Source organism: Plectrocnemia conspersa, unplaced genomic scaffold (genome assembly GCF_051122295.1).
Source record: "Plectrocnemia conspersa isolate PC_06_02 unplaced genomic scaffold, ASM5112229v1 ptg000012l, whole genome shotgun sequence".
In the NCBI taxonomy this organism is placed as follows: Eukaryota; Metazoa; Arthropoda; class Insecta; order Trichoptera; family Polycentropodidae; genus Plectrocnemia; species Plectrocnemia conspersa.
In genome coordinates, this window is record NW_028277176.1 from 28,908,682 (window position 1) to 28,923,231 (window position 14,550).

General features: G+C 31.3%; 2 long non-coding RNA genes across 2 annotated transcripts in view; both read right to left on the reverse strand.

Annotated features, from left to right (window-relative positions):
* Positions 1 to 1,587: 1,587 nt before the first annotated feature.
* On the reverse strand, positions 1,588 to 8,073 carry LOC148228852 (uncharacterized). Its single transcript, XR_015811781.1, has 3 exons — positions 8,002 to 8,073; positions 3,553 to 3,663; positions 1,588 to 1,653 (listed from the first exon to the last, which is right to left on the reverse strand). It is a non-coding gene; the product is annotated as an uncharacterized LOC148228852 (long non-coding RNA).
* A 176-nt stretch (positions 8,074 to 8,249) lies between these two features.
* LOC148228853 (uncharacterized) overlaps positions 8,250 to 14,550 on the reverse strand; it is a 46,060-nt gene continuing 39,759 nt past the window's right edge. The window contains exons 2-3 of the long non-coding RNA XR_015811750.1: positions 8,751 to 8,972; positions 8,250 to 8,362 (exon numbers count right to left, since the gene is read on the reverse strand). This is a non-coding gene — a long non-coding RNA (uncharacterized LOC148228853). The remainder of the gene's footprint in view (positions 8,363 to 8,750; positions 8,973 to 14,550) is intronic.

Sequence of the window (14,550 nt, forward strand, 5' to 3'; positions counted from 1 at the left end):
GCCAATCATCTTTGTTCAGAATATTCGCATTGTGGAATTTTCGTGTGATTGATGATATAATAATCAAATTGCTGTGTAGTTAGGATTATGATACCAACACAAAATCTATTTATAACCAGAATTCCAATAATTTCTATTAATTTGCTATTTTAATCTACAATGCTCCTTTCATGATAATAAATAAATCAGTATTACATTTACTTCAAAATTTTTACACAATTTTATTTAGTTAATTTTGTTAAGAAGTACTACATATTGCAAAACTACTCAGCACTTTTTATATGTATTTAATTATCAATTTTTATTATTGTAACGCCCAAAAAAATCTTTTTATGGAACAAAGAATTTATTTAAATGTACATTTCAATTGTCTAAATTATATCGCTGATCCTTGATCTTGTTATGATTGGTTCTTTGATACAAACGCAGTTTGCGTGCAATAGTTGATAGTACTAAATATACATTAAACTAGCTTTATTACTCGGCTTCGCCCGGTATAGAGTTAAACTCATTTTTTATTGACTATAAATAATTTAATTTATTTATTTTTATATTATACTTGGCTATGCAACATTTTTAGTTTCTTGTCTGTACATATTGCCACGTAGTCGTTATAGCCACAGCTAACCTAGAAATGGCAGCCAGAATTACATGTGCAAATGTCACGTCGCTATCTTGTGACAGACAGACACATATATTTTCTGTTTTATAGATTGAAAAAAAATATAATAATAATGCTTTATCATTTTCACAATAATTAAAACGTCACTTACCCACATCATATGTATATAAGGGTACTTTTAAATGCTTCCCATGCATATAAAACAATCACACAAAGGGCATTTACATTGCGCAGCTAATAATAATGGCAGCGTTCCGCTAATAAATTTCCACAACGGCAAAACCACCCGTGTTTATATTGCATATTTATTATAGTTACAAACACATACAACAGTATAGCATAAATTTATCGGCGCACATTGTATGAATAGCAAGAATCGCGGCCCTAAACCGCGTTAATTGCAATAATACACATCAGAAATTTTCAGTTAATATATTCTCTAGGAGGGCGAATTTTGGAGCCAGCAGCGAGTAAAGCGTGAAGCTTCTTGAACTATGAAATTAATTGTATCTTACAGGCTCTAATGTAAACCATTACCGCTAAGATCTGAACAACGCTATTACTGCAACAACGTATACCAGGCGAACGACCGTAAATTATTCAAATCCGGACGTGCACTTGCCGCAGGCGTTAAAAACTATGTAGACCGCAAGCGCACTATGGCGTCGTTTTCTGGTTTTCAATTAGATTGAGGGGTGTACCTAATATTTCCATCAATGCATTACAGCTATATGGATCGTGCTTTAAAGGCCTGCATCATATTACAGTTGCAATTTTCCATATTTTGCCTAAAGGCGTATCCTTTGTAGCATATGTGCCGAATTACAGACAGATTTTTTTACATGTTTTCAATATTAATTTTTGCGGCATATACTCTTAGTATAAATTATAGTTCACCGTATAAGTTGTGCAATTATAAGTATATATATACATACGTGATTGTTTTTGCCGTAATATTGCGTCACATAGTCTTTAAGTCGTCTCAAAGATCGAGTTGAATTCTTTGAATTTAGGGGACCGCTTAGCTGGATCTGTAAAAAGTGAAAAGCGGTTACTTTTTTTGGCCTCCGTAAGATCTAAGAGTAGTCTCGGCATAGCTCCGATTAGTGTTAGTTCGCCTGAGCTCTCATTTATTCCAAGTCGAAAGCGAAGTGTCGAAGATGGAAGTGTCAAGTTCTATCTGAAGTATATTTCGGACAAAAATAATATCAGTACGACCGCGCTTAGACTTCGAGTGAAGTGTACGTCTCTTTTATTTCATAATTTTCTGACCAATGCGATGATTTGTGGTAAAAAAAAAACATATTTTTGAACTGTCTAATAAATATCTATCTGTGATGATTCCAAAAATCTTTATAATTAGCAATGATTTAATTTTAATAAATGTATAACATGAGGTTCATGTTACTTTAATGACGAAAACATTTTAGCACCAACCGTGTCTTTTGCTTTTGGCACCGACCATCACATTATACACTAACGGCAGGGACGTAATTACAGATTTTTTATGGGTCAGTAGTCGTTTTTTTTAATATTTCTATTTTATTAGGATTCAAAATATTTTAATAAATGACATGCATTTTTTTGGCCAAATTCAAGGGTGTTTCAACGGCGCCGACACGATTTTACTGCTTTTGACGTGAATTTTTACTTCTGAGAAGTGATAATTGTTTTTGCACTCTCCTATTGACCAAAATTTGGTTTAAATATATTTTAACTAATACACTTATATCAGAAATCTGTAGTAATATCGGTAAGATTAGCTATTATATTTTTTAAACAGTGTAATATCCAAATGCAGATTAACTGTGGAGCAATATGCAAGATGCGACGTCTGTCTGTACTTTTTCTGTTAATTTTTGAACGGTTGTCAAGGGTTGTCAATAAAATATTGCCATATCATTAACATAACGAACGTTGTTGATTGTCTCATCACCGACTTTTATTCATTATTGTCGCTAAAGTTATTTTTTAAATATGTTTACAGAATGTACATACATATATTGAAAAGAGTAGGAGAAAAAACACATCCCTGTCTGACACCTCTCGGTATTGGAATATTTTTTGTTTGTTTTCCTTCAATGCTTTTTACAAATTATTTAGTAGTCTTAAATATTTGTCATCTAACCCAATAGAACTTATGTATTTTATAAGCTTAATATGTTTTATCCGACTGAATGTTTTCTCAAATTTTATGAAGCAGATGTAAACGATTTACGAATTTCGTAACATCTCTGAAAAACGTCTGCATACAAAAGAATGCTTCTCGTATACCTAGGCCTTTACTAAATAAATTTAATAATTTGTAGAAATATGTATAAACTTCAAAACTTGACTTAGATTCATTTGTGATATTTAAAACAAAAGTTAGGCAGTTAGAAATACAACAGTTCTGGACTATTTTAAAAAGCTGAAATATTAAAAAAAAAAAAAAAAAGTAACTAATAGGTGCCGCACGATCTGTTTTAAAAAAATATGGGACAAGTAAAAAAACGCCCTACCTATATTTTAGAGGCAAAGGCAAAACTAATGTTAAGGATGTGCAAATAACGTGAAACAGTGTCTAGTGAACAGTGAACAGCACAAATAACGAATGAATATATGGCTTTTAAGAAAATTTATGCAAACACAAGAGATTGCGCAAAACCGTTTCTTTTGGCAGGTAGCGAAACCCATAAATTCCATTGTTGCTGGTTTTATGCAACTCATGCACTTGCCCACAGGTATAATAATTGTATTAAATAATATTATCGCCCCAAATTACACAATGATTGGTTAATAAATACTTTTCGTCTACTTTTCACCGATGATCTTTAAAACAAATTTCATTAAGGATTTTAAAAAAAACTTAAATTTGATTAAAAATCTACGTTACGTTCAAGAGTATTGCTTAGTACCGCATGCAAGAACAGAAGTATTGGACAACTCACAGGTAATTTATTCTCATCCAGATACTCGCAGTTAGTGAATGCATTGTGGCCTAATCATTGATGTTATTATTTTTTCCGTGCAGGGGTGCATTGCCGTAAAGCTGTTATGCCCTGTAAATAAATATCATTATATTAATGTATCGCACACATTTGTACATCTGAAATTTGCAAATTAAAAAAAACTTTTGTTACTTTAAAATAAACTCGCGTGCTTAGCATTTATACCATACGATTATAAACGCATTTTGAGGCAGTCGTTGTTGCCGTTTTTACATCCCCCTATTTATACTCTCCCCGTTTTCCCCTACTCTGTTTTGTATTTCATTTAATTGGTCCTTTAACGAATGTATTTTAACTAGGACAGGTATTGTCTTCGAATCCAGTAGCAGCCATTAAAACTTTGGATACAAAAAGAGTCGATTGTTTATATACAAATTTTTTTATTCATTCTATTATAAAATCCAAGTAAAAATACCGAAATAGCGATTAATTGACATTCGAGAGACGTTGACTAATTGAGTTAATTTAAAATCGCTTCGATCGACCCGAGTTCGTTAAGGGACAAAGGTCCGTCTTAGCATTATTATTATTTCATAAAAGACCGGTCAAATGTCAAATTTGCTAGGGTTGACAGTTAATTGAGCTAATTTAACTTGCGGATGAAACTTCAGACAGTCGACGTAAAGATTGCGTTGAAGGTTCCTTATCAACGACAATAAAGTGTTTATTATTTCATGGAAAAAGTATGTATCTATTTTATTTTTAATTTGACTAAAAAACCCATCGAATGTGATGTTGCGTGAAATATTAAAACGCGATGGAATTATGAATGTGAATCACGTATTCGCTACAAAAGTCACACCCAGTTCGGGGGTGAATAAGGAATTTATTTCTATCATTATTTATTTCCACCCTTAATATAAACCCACAATGAATTTTAAATTACCCATCGGAATGGTATTATGTCACGGAAGCTTTTTTTATTTCCGGAGATATACGAATAAATTTATTTTGTTCTTACACTGATCACTAGAACCCGGACGCGTTGTCAAAAATCCATCAAATGCCTGAATCACAATTTGAATAATAATTTTATTTTTGTAAATGTAAATATTATAATTGAGTATTTATTCGTACTTTCATATAAAAAGTTTGAGGTGTATACAATAATTCCTTTTGGGTCATTGAAGCTTTTCTATCATAGTTAAAAGAAGCGGTGCCAAATGTATTAGTTGTACAGTGTGAAACTCATTGTAATTAATAGAAATTTCTTAAGACTTTGTTTTTTAAAAAGTAAATGTTTTTCAACCTTTTATATCGCTGCATAAGAAAGATGGATCAGTGCCAGATGTTTGAAAATATGCATGCTTTCTTAAAAGCTTTTAATATAAATCACAACTTCACATATCTGTAGTAAGCTATGTACCAGTATTTGACAACTTAACTTAACTGCGTTAAAATACAGTTTTAGGAGTTGTAAGCAAACAGGTAACATAACTGTCAAATAAACAAAACTATATTTCGATTATAAATTGCAAAGCAAAAATAAATTTAAAAAAATGTATTGTTTTAAAAATAGCATAAATGCTGTAAACGATAAGTTGCCACAACCAAACATAACTGACGTAAACGGGGTGCTAACACAATCTAACATAACTGCAGTAAACTAGTGTATGTGTTAGCATAGCTTTGACAACCTTAGATACTTGTGTTAAAAGTGGAGTTTAACGAGTTGTAAAGAAAAAAGTAATTCTACTCCGTTAAATAGACAAAACTACATTTTACGGTTTATGGCAATTATCGACGTTGAAAAACACATGGATGTTTATCCAAAACATTTTCATGTTTAAAATTATAATTGAAATGCAGCAATAAAATATATTTTTTTATTTGCCGGAGTTAGGTTACCTGTTGACTTACAACTCGTTAAACTTCACTTTTATACCAATAATCTTAGATTGTCAAAGTTGAGCTAGTACAAAATTTATGACAACCTAGCAAAACTGCAGTAAACTATGTGCTAGCACAAGTTTGACAAAGTTAAACGAATTTGAAACAAACAGGTAATAGGTTTAATTATTAACAAACTTTATGAATGTCAAAAATGCCTAAAACTAGTATTAAAATATTGGGCTATTGACGTTGTAATAAACACATAATTTTCACTATTATTTAAATTTGTTTAGTACGTAATTTGAATTAATACATCTGAATTACAGCAAAAACTAAGTTTTTAGGTTGGCAACTTCAAGACAACCCTATTATTCTGTTAGAAATTTGCTTTCACGGAATAGCAGATATAACCAGGTTAGTTATAATGGTTATTTAGAAGTGAATATTTTATTATCAGAAAAATATTGATTCGAGCAGCTTAAATTTGTAACGTGCATTGTCTTTGGAATGACAGTAAATAAGCCACAAGAATAGTTCTTACAGTACTTCAATTTTTGTTAACGAGCAAGGGAAGAACAAACATCAAACATATAATTTAAAATATATAGATTTAAGACATTATAATATAATGTAAAGAGTCAAAGCAATTCAGTTATAAAACAGACCAAATAAATTAAAGAAAATATATCATTTCTCACCCTATACAATAAAACATATATGACGAAATAAATTTATGCTTCTCTCACTAATAACTTCACAACACAACAATTTATGCTTCTCTCACTAATAACTTCACAACAAACTAATACACTTAGGTCAGAATTAGAGCAAATAAAACTATTATATAATAATTTTAAAAACAACTAAAAATTAAATAAAACAGTCATATGAAAGTTATTTACACACTTTCATTCGATTTCTGTAAAGCGTTTGAAAAGTAGTTTTAAAATGATTTTTAATATTTTTTTTGTGACAAGCTAGATTTTTTGCAGAAGTCAATTTTATGTCTTAGAAATTAAAGTAAAGTCAATTAAAAAATAATCTTTGTAACACCTCGAAAACAACAAACCAATTCTGCTCTTTGTATTTCCACGTACCGGCACATCCCTCACAGCGTTGAACTAACAACAGGGCAGAAATTTAGAAGCACGCGATGATCACTTCTTTAACGTGTGATGTTATTATGCCTGACAATTGAAAATAAATATACTGCTAATGTAAAATGTAATATATCTGTATGTCCACAAATATTTTAATAAAGAGCTGTCTGATCATAATAATTAATTAAAACGATCATAATATGTTGCGATTAAGTCGTATATATAAAAAAAATGTTTTTTACACACTTTCAAATTGCGATTACGTCCAATGGAAATCGGATGGATGGTTGCAGCCTCCGTAATCCTCAATCTCGCCCAAACATACATATTCATCCCGCTTTTATCATCATGCAAATGAAGCCCAAGTTTGCGTATAAAAATGAATAATAAGCTGGGGCTGGAAAAATCCGCGGGCGGGGTAACCGTGACAGAAACAGGCACGCATAAACCAGATGGGTAAATCTAGTGGAAAATTAAAACGAGACTGGGCAAATTACGCCGGAAGCACTTTTTATGAAATAAAAGCGTCACGCAGGAGTGAAGGCGGCTAATTATGTAATACGTGCTCGATTTTCATGTCAAAGTTATCGATATAAAGTCTAAAGAATAAAGGCGAAAGAGGACAGCTTTAAGAAAACAATGTACCAACATTCTGTCACGGCCGGAATTCAATGTCTTTATACTCTTTTTTAATGAGTTATTTACAGGAGAAGGAAAAATTCCTAGTGTGACAACGCATCGAGTTGTAAATTCCTGTTTTTTTTTACTTAATTGACTTTACGAGTATAGCAGTGACTCTTAATTTTCATTATAATTTTCAGCGACCTAGTGTTAGTGTCACATTCATTAAAACGAAGTAATAATTCCAAGATTGAAAGTATTTTGTGCACAAACCCATTATGAATCAACAACAGAAAGAAATTGTATTTTACAAATAATACAAGATCACCCAGAAATAGAAATCACCACAGACTTCCAAAAACGTAAACAAGGACTTTTACGAGACCATGGAGAAAGCGACACTGCTCACGCCTAAATCATAAACTCATTCTCGAACAATATAATTGTCTTTATTTAAACACATTGCTCTTTTAAAATGAGTAATTAATAAAACGGCCTTAAAGCTACCAGATAATATAATATACTCATTTAGAGTTTGACAAAGTCATTCACAAAAAATATTAGAATTTAATAGTCAATATATAATAAATAAATAAAATAATCTAACATGCAGATGACACGAAACTCATCGCATATATGTATTATAAGTAATATGATATTTTTCGACCTTTAGTGGTTTAGTAAGTATACTTGTTACACTAGTAAAAATATATATATATGCTAATTGTACAAACACACATTTTAAAGCAATTGTTACGCTAAAGTGTTAGCCGAAAATACGAGGCTTGTTTCGCTAAATTAAGTCCTTGTCGTCATACCGCTCCCCTTAGCTCACCTGTGACGCTATAATTTTCGGCGAATGTTTCGCGTCCGATATGGCGCTTATAAATTGTCAGTTGACATTCAAAACTTTACGGCTAACGACACTCGTTACTCTTCAACTCGATGTGACGCACGAACTTTGACCTGCAATCAATCAATAAGGTTATGATGTTGAATATACATTTATGTTTGCTAAAATCAGATTCAAGTAACCTAAAATGCAGGTGTCAGTATCGGGTGGCGGTGTTGAATCGGTATCAGAAGTTGAAAAAGTGGTCTCTCTGGTCTCTGGTTCCATGCGGTCAATTGGTAGCTTGGGTTGGGAGCAGCTTATCTTAATACTGGTGATTTGAAAAAGCAACGATGAAACGATTCTGAAAGTGATTTGTGATTAATTTAAATGTTTTATATTAACTAATAATTATTTTTTTATTTAAATTAAATTTTTCATTTTTAGCACTAATTGGTTAAATAAATTGTTATCGGTAAAAACCGAGAATAAAATTACGAATATATATATTCGAATACTTCATACATTTTTTTTTTTTAATATTCAAATAGTTAAAAACAACGAATAATTTTTATAAATGAATAGCATATGATTTTTAATTTATTTAGCTTTATTATAAAAAAAATTATCAATTTAACTAAAATTTTATGACATTTTAAAAATTATTATTGTGCATTATTTTTTTTTTAAATTAATAATTATAAGTACGTAATTTTTTCGTTGTTTTATCTACATATCATAATAGTACAGACCTCAAATGTTGGGTTCAACACTGGATTTCGAATGTCGCAGCTGAACAAATGTCGATGTGAAGAGGGAAGCGGCCGCTAAATTTTGTTCGATGCTTGGCGTGACTTCACTTGCTATAAGTTCAGATGAACTCTCGTGTGTTTCGAGAGGCTGGTACATTTAAAAACGCTTGATGCTTTTCAATGTTGTCCTTCTTGAATCACTCCACTCGACGATTACAATTCCTACAAATTATAAATTTAAATAATTTATATAAATTCCATGGGTTTTATACGCGTTTGCTCTTTCAGAAATACAAATATGATTGCGCCCCATGGTGTTTTTATTTATTTATAATAACATAAGATTGATAGATATTTATTAAACTAACTTTACAAGTTCAGATGCCAGCAATCCCAAATAATGACGTATAGGCAGTGTTGCCAAAAAAAATGACAAAACTATTGTCATATTAATATTTTACTGCATTTATTCACATTTATTACCATTTATTCTGAATTTTAGCATATATTTAGCGTTGATCGCAAAATATTAGACGCCACACATCCATCGCTCATACAAGAAAAACACCACACGCCGGGCCAATATGTTAAGTCTGCAGTTCATACGCTCCAAAAATGTCTAGTTCGTTTGCTGCACTTCCTTTCTATACATAATTATGTACACAGTATATTTTAATAATAAAGACATATATGTTTCTACCAGGTTTCCCAAACATGAATATATTATAGCAGTACGCGTGTGCGTTTAGTGTTTAAGCCTAAGTACGAATTTGTCTGTCGGAATTTTGCGGTTGTCCTTATTATGTAATTTTGCTAAGCTCGCTCCGCCGATTTCCATCTTGCTTTCAGGAATGATGTAGGTTCTGTGGAAAGTTTTATGTCATGAAGGCTTACTGCGACACCCGGCCCTTCATCACGCGCCCGCATATATGCCTTTTTAAACCGAGGAAACTACTCTGGAACACCACCATATTTTGCACCGAGACCCTGGTAATCTTCTTACTAGCAGCCGATGCCGTCTGAGAAATTCTCGAAACGTTACTTGCCATCCCATTGTGTGTGACCTGGAAAGTTTATCCGTTTAAATGCAATATTTCAAACGATGGAATATTTTCCATTAAATATACAAGCAACCGAACTTTTTAGCCCCTGACCCACTTTTTTGAATGACCAACTTTCGTGACCCAAACAGCTTAACTTTTTTTACTGCTAAAAATATATAAGAGGTGAGATTTTCTACTATTTATAATAATTTTATCAGCTAACAAGAAATAGTCGCTGAACGAAATGCTTGACAACCATATACACACATAATTTAATATTTATGAAAATATTGTTAGAAGCATAATATAAATTTTGAGCGCATGCTACATTATGATATCATAATCTTGAATGAGAAAATTAATGTTGCCATAAACACGTTCGTAAGTTTACCGCCATTATATTATATTAACAACTTAACTAAGTTCATTAAATCGACACAGCTTCATCAAATATGCATAAGCCAAATTCGGTTCATACATAAAATACACATTTGATTATATTGATAGCTCGTGTGTGAAATGATATAATGAATAGCTACTATAACATATACCACACCCAAGGCTATCTTATAATTGCTAATATAATGTATAAATAATTATATTTTCACAAAATCAGTTTATAATAATAAAGATGTATTAATGTTTAGTAATGCAAAAAACGGTAAATGATAAATAAAATTATTTTAACAAAAAATCAACGAATTGTTTTAATAAACACATAAATTGTAAATATATTAATATATATTTATTTAGATAATATGAATCACTGTAGAGAGAAAGAGTCTGCGATATATCTAATCAATTTTAAATCATCGACCTACAAAAGACAACTGGAATAAAAGGTTTTTGTACATGGATGTGGTGAGTAAAAATATAATTTGACAGTTAATTTTATGTCCATCTATTTTCTAGCTCACGTTGCATTAGAGTAAATTAAAAATATAGAGTTAAATCTTTTCTATTTCTCTCCCCAAACAGAGTTTTTCGGGAATGGTACTTTTTGAAGCATATGAGTTTTTTTTTTCGTTGTTCAAGTGATCGTTATGGCGACCTCTCAATTTATAATTATTGCAAACTCTGATTTCCCAGAATTAATTTATAATGTATTAGGCGAGCTTTACAGTAAGATCTGAGCGATCAATTTATTTGATGCTTAACACCACAAAACATATCGAAAGTATTTTGTGAGCCATTCAAAAATTAATTATAAAAAAAATATTATTGCTATCGTATGAATATTTTCCCTTAGCATTCTGCAGTATCATACACGAGTCCATATTCGTTGTGATACATAAATTTATAAAAAACCTTGATTTACTTATTTATATTCGTTTTAATAATTCCCTCTATTCATAAACCCGGAAGAGTAAAACGCCCCACTGAGAGCCCGTACACTATATTTTTCATGTATGACATGCCAAGAAAGTCGCTGCTCTATTCCGTAATATATAGTCTCGAGCTCTCGAGATAGAGGAGTAGTTGACCTAAATTTGAAAAATAAGCCACTCGAGCATCTCAAACAATTTAAAATTAGAAGCCTGCATCTGATTAGACGGTTGTATGCACAAACGACGGATGTTTAATCTTTCTCTAAGGCTTCATCGCACCACCTTTGAACGCTCCGGATACGTACACACATATATACCCTTCGAGGAGTTTAGTACATCGCAAGGCACGTGCTGTGTGAATTTTTAACATGGAAGCTTCGCAGCGAAGGACTCCTAAATTATTTGGAGCCTCTTGAATAGCTTTTATGCGCAGGTACCACCCTAGCCTGGTCCAATTAGGTAATTGCCAGTGTTTCAGAGACGCTCGTGTGTGAGTGCGTTGCGGGTTTCACTAATTCAATGACCTTATATTATCTCGACACGCCGGGTTAAAGGCGTCTTTGCCATTTAAACCGTGTGTGGATATATAGTGTCACATTAGGTCGAGTTAGTGGAATATCGAATATCTTAATAAATAACAGAGATAGGGTTAGCTAAGGTTAATCGTTATTAATAGCAATAATTTAATATTATTAACTGGATTGTTAGGAAATCTTGTGGTTACAAGTTGACTGGTCAGTTATATAAAAAAAATTCTAAATTACTGCTATAATATTTATTTAGACTCATTTGATTTAGATAGATTTATAAAACATTAACATATGTTTAGTTGTGAGTATTGTTTATCCTTCAAGTGACTATTAATTATATAAGTATATATTAATTTCATTAAAATTCTTTAATTCTCACAATATGAATGGTAAAGGTTGTTGTGATCATACATAACACCAGTCAAGAGACACGGAACACGCGCGTTTGAATTCTAGGGAACGATGCCGGCGGATCTAGCATGTTCTGATTAGAATTGATTATGGTTATAATGTGGTCATTTTTGCATATTAGAAAACAAAACTAAAAAGTAAGTAAATTTCTTACGATATGCATTTGCAAAATTAAATAAAAAAATAATCTCATTTAATGCATTTGCATAGAGATTAATTATATTCATAAATAATTTGCCTGTTGTTAGAGTACGCTCGGGATAAGGATTCCGGTTTGTTATTGTGTGCGTGAACTGTGTGGCTCAAAACAATTTCGCTCAGAATATTTTATTTTTTTATTTTAAAAGAAAATATATGTTTATTTAACATACATACATCTAAACTAAGTTGGAAATTTCAACGGACAATTAAAAATATATTATATAATCGAAGAAACCAGACATTGACGTCATTAATTAAATATTTGCAAAATTCAAAATCTTTCACTTGTCAAAAAAATAATTTTAGTCTTTAGCTATTCTTCAAAAGCAAAAAGATATAAAATGGGGAAAGAAATTATTCGCAGATTGTTTAATGACTCGACGACTCTATTAAATCATTAGAATCCATTGAATAAATTAAAAAATTATCATTGGCGCAACGATAAGAATAATAACTATTTTAAGCCTTACAGAGAATAGTGTAAAAAAAACCAACAACGTACGGATTAATGGAAAAATAATTAAAATATTTTAATCTACGGGTAAGAGAACGAATAACTTACAGTGTATATTTGAAGCCTTGATATCAATTAACCCAGATATGCCCAAGAAATTTTGTTCTCTTAAACTTTCATTTATAAATAAAAAACAGTGGCACGAGTTTAGTGACCTACCCATGGGACAGTGGGCATATCTGGGTTTTAAACCAATATCAACACAAAATTATTTAAAATAAATTACTAGAGAATATCGAACTTCTGTGCCACACTGCACTTTAATGACGAATACCAGCGTTGACGAATCAGCGACTGTCCTTAAAAGATAAAGCGAGACAACGAAGTAAACGCTACATCGCTTCTCCCTCTCATATACATGTACACGAACACAATAACAAACCGGCATCCTTATCCCGAGCGTACTCTACTCATATTGTGCGTAATTATTAGGTAAAATAATATTTGAAACATTTTTCAAACAAATATTATTTTCATTAATTTTTGTGTGCGGATTATTATATGTACGCATTATTCAATTTAAGCAAATAAAAATTTCATACAGTCAAATATCAACATTTGCCCGATGCGGCAAAAGGATTAAAGTTATGTATGTGATATACGAAAAAATTACTTTACTTCAATATTATAAAATACAGCCATTAAATCATAATGTATTAACACTATCTGTCTTACAATCCAATCACGGACGGACAACAGAATAGACTAGTGTTTTATAGAATAGTGTATCGAGAAAAATGCCAAATCAAGAATTCTCATTTCTCGAAAAATTTTATAGAGCACTTTTTATTATATATAATTATTATATTGGAAAATCTAAAGTAATGACCGATAATTATTTCACTATTTTTTATTATTCTAACCGGCCGGCGGCTTTATCTTTGCTTTGGTGATCTAAGAACCCGCTCCGATAAGAAGAAATTATGTATGGAAGACGAGTGTACTTGCGAATGCACTTATTTAAGCTGCTGCTCAGAAATATACACAATACAAAGGTTCTTGAAGATGTTCGTTATTAAGCGCCACTTAATTACTAATCAAGTATTATTTGAAGTACTATTAGCCAACTCTAGCTTACAATCTTTTAAACCATATGTCGGATAGAATTTATTTGCTTTTATCTAGGTACAATATATTGCAAATTTTATAGATAGTTTTTCCCAGGCAATTTTTCAAAATAAAAAATCACTCTCATTAATAAGGGCTACTAGATTTTTTGACACACTTATTTCTCATAATATATTCAACGTTTTAATATATTGTAGGTGTATGAGAGACTTGCCACAAAGCACAGTAATGCTGGTTTATTGAATTTGCCAGTCTGATAGAGAGAGATAAAATAAATTAGATTAGTCTACCCTGTTAAAGAGTAACGTTAAGTCGGCTAATGCAACTGTGTAAGTTGATTCTTGTCCTGGTTTCGCAATGGAAAGCGTGAATGAAATATAATAAAATATTTTTATAAATAATCAGAAAACTCCGAAATACTTATTTTTTACAAAAAATCTTATATCTGCAGTGTTTTTACAACAGTAAATTAAAGTAAACTTTGAATCTATAAATTGCATGAATAACAACAGTTTATTCTGTTAATTATTATATCAGCTTTGTCTATTTTAGCTTGCAAATTTTTCAAAACACTCTCCTGCATGTAAACATATATATATCGTATGCTCACCCTACGGGCAAAGTTTTGCCAAATTTGGTGCATAAATCGGTCCACCGAAGAAACTAGCACTCACCTGGGAGATATTATCGGTATCACGTATGTAT